Raw genomic sequence first — 5,395 nt, forward strand, 5'->3', positions numbered from 1 at the left:
ATCGCTCTGGTCAAAAGTTACTTAACACTATGTAGTTTATACCAGATTTTTCGAGTAATTTTATAATGTCTATTTTTTTTTTAACGAATTTTTTAACTAGACACATCCCAAAAATGTGAAATATCTGTGTGCTCCCTCTAGAAATAATTGAAAACTAATCTAAAATCAAAACTTTTTTTTTTTCAAAGTGTGTAGAATGGAGTCTAGTTTCTAAAAAACTAAGTTGTTACAAAATTTGATGAACGAGCTAAAATCTATAGCCCAATTAGTATGTGGTGGTTTTTGACAAAAAATGAACATACATTCAAAAGAAATTATAGATGAAAGGCTTGAAATAGTTCAAATTAAAAATAAATTATATGCTTAGACAGCTAACACAAAGACCTATAATGCTATGTAACCTGATCTTATCGATACCCAACCATGAGAAATCTTGAAGGGGAGCACAAAAGAAAAAATAATCATTTTTTGTATGTTTGCTGGAAAACACGTCTCAGGCCTGTTCATCAAATCCAAACCTTTGTGTTGGATCTCCAAAGCAAAACAAAGCCTTAGGCTTGGGGTTGATAAAGGTTTAAATAGTGCGTGCGTGCTATAGCGTGTACGCGCTATTTAAACCTCATCTCTAAATAGCGCGCACGCTATAAGGTGCAAGCACTATAGTCCACACACACTATTAAGATGTAAGTTGCAAAAGAGAACTAGGTGGGGGGGATAGGGGAATGGCTGTGTGTGCATGAAAGAGATAGAGAGAAAGTAGGGGATAGGAGAGGGGAGAGAGTACAGGATGGGAGAGAGAAAGTGAGAAAGAGTAGGGGTGGCAAAGAGAGTATAGAATGAGAGAGAGAGAGAGTAGGGGTGGCAAAGAGAGGAAGTGTGAGAGAGAGTACGGGTGGAAAAGAGAGAGTGCGGGATGGGGGAAAGAGATTTAAAGTAGGGGATGGGAGAGAGAGGAAGTGTGAGAGAGAGTACAGGTTGGGAGAGAGAGATTTAGAGTAGGGGATGGAGGAGAGAGAGAGTAGGTGATGGGAGACAGAGTGGGAGAGGAAGAACTTGAGAGAGAGGAGGATGGGAGTGCATGTGTGTGAAAGAGAGAGAGTATGGAATGGGAGAGGGGGAAGACAAAGTAGCTCAAGAGAGAGTAGGGGATGGAAGAGAGAGTAGGCAATGGGAGAGGGAGTGGGAGAGGGGGAGACAGGGAGAATAGAAATGTGTGTGTGTGTGTGTGTGTGTGTGTGTGAGAGAGAGAGAGAGAGAGAGAGAGAGAGAGAGAGAGTAGGGGATAGGAGAGAGTGTGAAAATTTAAGAGAGACTAGAGGGTAGCAGAGAGGGAGAGAGTGGAGAGGGAGAGAGTAAGAGTGAGAGTGAGAGAGAGAGTAGGCAGTGGGAGAGGGAGTGGGAGAGGGAGAGAAAGTGAGAGAAAAAGTAGGGGATAGAAGAGGAGAGAGGGGGGATGGGTGTGTGTGTGTCAAAGAGAGAGATTCAAGAATGAGAGAGAGAGAGAGAGAGAGAGAGAGAGAGAGAGTAGGTAGTGGGAGGGAGAGAGAGGTGGAATGGAAGCATTTAAGAGAGATAGAGTAGGGGATGGGAGAGAGTAGGCAGTGGGACAAGGACTGCAAGAGAGAGAGAGAAAGAGAGAGAGAGAGGGGTGGAATGGGAATGTGTATTTATTTATAAGAGAGATAGAGTAAAGGATGGGAGAGAGAGTGAGAGTTTGAGAGAAAGTAGTAGGGGATGGGAGAGAGAGTGAGAGTAAGGGATGGGAGAGAGAGAGAGAGAGAGAGAGAGAGAGAGAGAGAGAGAGAGAGAGAGAGAGAGCTTGAGAGAGATAGACAGTAGGCAATAGGAGAGGGAGTGGGAGAGGGAGAGGGAGATGGAGAGAAATAGGGGGGATGGGAGTGTGTGTGACAGATGTAGAGAGTATGGGATGGGAGAGAAGAAGAAGAGTGGGGGGATAAGAGTGTGTGTATCTATGAAAGTGAGAGAGTAGGGGATGGGAGAGAGTGTGAAAGTGTGAAAGTAGGGGGTGGAAGAGAGAGAGTACGATGATGGGGGAGAGAAAGTAGGTGATGGGAGAGGAAAAGAGAGAGGGGGGATGGGAGTGTGTGTGTGTAAGAGAGATAGAGCAGGGGATGGGAGAGAGTGTGAGAGTGTGAGAGTAGGGGGTGGATGAGAGAGAGAGAGAGTATGATGATGGGAGAGAGAAAGTAGGCGGTGGGAGAGGGAAAGAGAGAGGGGGGATGGGGGTGTATGTGTAAGAGAGATAGAGTGGGGGATGGGAGAGAGTGAGAGTGTGAGAGAGTAGGGGATGGGAGAGGAAAGAGAGAGTAGGGGATGGGGGAGAGTTTGAGAGTGTGAGAGAGTGGAGGATGGGAGACAAGAGAGAGAGCAAGGGATGGGGGAGAGAAAGTAGGTGGTGGGAGAGAGAGTGGGAGAGGCAGAGAGAGAGTAGAGAGGGAGAGAGAGAACTTGAGAGAGAGAGATAGTAGGTAGTAGTAGTGTGAGTGTGAGAGAGAGTAGGGGTTGGTAGAGAGAGTACGACGATGGGGGAGAAAAAGTAGGCAGTGGGAGAGAGAGAGAGAGAGGGGAAATGGGAATGTGTGTAAGAGTGACAAATTAGGGGATAGAAGAGAAGAGAGAGAGTAGGGGATGGGGGAGAGAAATAGGTGGTAGGAGAGGGTGAGAGATAGGGGGGATAAGAGTGTGTGTGAGAGATCTAAAGAATCAGGGATGGGAGAGGAGAGGGGGTGAAAGAGGTAGATAGAGTAGGTGGTTGGAGAGGGAGAGTGAGAGAGAGTAAAGGATGGGAGAGAGTAGGAAGAGAGAGGGAGGGGATGGGAGAGAGAGTAGGGAGGATAGATAGTAGGGAGGATGGGGAGTGATGTGTTTTGAGAAAGTAGGCAGTGGGAGAGGAAAAGAGAGAGGGGGGATGGGAGTGTGTGTGTAAGAGAGACAGAGCAGGGGATGGGATAGAGTGTGAGAGTGTGAGAGTAGGGGGTGGCAGAGAGAGAGAGTACGGCGATGGGGGAGAGAAAGTAGGCAATGGGAGAGGGAAAGAGAGAGGGGGGATGGGGTGTATGTGTAAGAGAGATAGAGTAGGGGATGGGAGAGAGTGAGAGTGTGAGAGAGTAGGGGATGGGAGAGAGTGAGAGTGTGAGAGAGTAGGGGATGGGAGAGAAGAGAGAGAGTAGGGGATGGGGGAGAGTGTGAGAGTGTGAGAGAGTAGGGGATGGGAGATGAGAGAGAGAGAGAGCAGGGGATGGGGGAGAGAAAGTAGGCGATGGGAGAGAGAGTGGGAGAGGTAGAGAGAGCTTGTACAAGATGGGGGAGAGAGAGTAGAGAGGGAGAGAGAGAACTTGAAAGAGAGAGGTAGTAGGTAGTAGTAGTGTGAGGGTGAGAGAAAGTAGGGGGTGGTAGAGATAGTATGATGATGGGGGAGAGAAAGTAGGCAGCGGGAGAGGGAGAGAGAGGGGGAATGGGAATGTGTGTAAGAGAGACAAAGTAGGGGATGGGAGAGAAGAGAGAGAGTAGGGGATGGGGGAGAGAAATTAGGTGGTAGGAGAGGGAGAGGGAGAGAGATAGGGGGGATAAGAGTGTGTGTGAGAGATCTAAAGAGTCAGGGATGGGAGAGGAGAGGGGGTGAGAGAGGTAGAGAGAGTAGGTGGTGGGAGAGGGAGGGTGAGAGAGAGTAAAGGATGGGAGAGAGTAGGAAGAGAGAGAGGGAGGGGATGGGAGAGAGAGTAGGGAGGATAGAGAGTAGGGAGGATGGGGAGTGATGTGCTTTGAGATAGTGCATATGCGCTTTATAGTGTGTACGTGCTATAGTGCGTATGCACTATCTCAAATCACCAAAAAAGGGTCAAAAACCAACCTTGGGGCCCATTTCATCCATTTTTAACTTTTGGTCTATTATGCTCTCTATTATTCTGACAGAAAAAACAGGTTTCAACATCTAGAAAACACTATTTCAACACTTTTGGAAGCTAGCAAACACCAAATTCAATCATTGGATATGTGATTTGAAGAATTTTTGAATATTCTTTTAGTAGAAAAGGTTAGTGCAATCCATTTTAAATATTTTTTGTCGATATATAGATACAAATTTGATTATAATTTGATATGTTATGTAATATATAGTGAATTCATTAAAAATTGTATGTTTGAATGAAATGTTATTTCGAAATGGTTAGGAATTTGACAAGTCGTTTGATATATATTGTGTATTCATTCAAATAATTATAATTTTTATATGTAATTTAATAATTTGTAATTTACACATTTTAAGTAATTCAGATGTTTGAATAATTTGACATGTAGAAATCATCATCATGCCAAGGAAGAAACCAAAGATTCAAACAAATGTAGATAGGGAGAGAGATTTGACAATTAAAAGAGATAAAATGAAATTACTACGTGAACAAACAAAATTGCAAAGCAATGATGAAGAATTAACTTTCGAAGAGGATCAAGAACCACTAGTACAAAGAAACAAGGAGGAAGAATTAGAAAGACAAAGAGAACGAATGAGATTGTTACGCTCAAGAAGACAATTGAATTGTGAAGCTACACCATCCTCCAATGTTGGAGTCATATCGTCCGCTACACCATCTTCGAATGTTGGAGTCATATCATCCACTACACCATCTTCCAATGTTTAATTCATATCATCCTCTCATGTTGAAGAGACACTGATTTATAGATCCGACGATATACACACTCCATCATGTCATGTTGAAAGCACAACATCAACACATCAAGTAGGTGATATTCCATCTTTTACATTTTATTGCCAAGGCACATCATCTTCAGTTCAAGGTACACAATACACTCAACCTTATATTGATGTTCAAAATGTTGAGAGAATTGAAGAGATTAGAACACCTTCTAGAATTCGTTTTAGAAAACCAAAATATTTGATTGATATTGATACTAACATTTTGAAATCAATGCCTGACAAGATTAGCAAGCGTACTTGTCAAAGAAAAGTTAATCATATGTGGAGATTATTTTTTGAAGAATTAAATATTATAGGTCAATGCCAATTATTTGTTGAAATGATGAGGAATTTGAAATTTAGGCCTATCATGAAGATTCTTGGGCTAAGAACGATGGATGATTCAAATGAAAGAAATATTGTAAAGAATCTAATGAGTGCTTATGACAAAGTGGGTTCTAAATCACACACCAAAGATAGTAATATCAAAAGACGAGTACTCACATCGACAATAGTAGGTAGCCAAATGAAGAAAGCTTGAATCATGAGAAAGACAAGCAAAACATTAAAAATGTGTAGAGGTACCTTAAGGAGAGCCATGCTAAGGCATGAGAGATTAGAAGATCCAACAAAAAATGAGTTATGGACATTTAGCAGTAGACTACTGCAAAAGGATAAAGA

Source organism: Cupressus sempervirens, chromosome 3 (assembly GCF_028749045.1).
Source record: "Cupressus sempervirens isolate cs-2001-9-10 chromosome 3, ASM2874904v1, whole genome shotgun sequence".
Classification (NCBI taxonomy): Eukaryota; Viridiplantae; Streptophyta; class Pinopsida; order Cupressales; family Cupressaceae; genus Cupressus; species Cupressus sempervirens.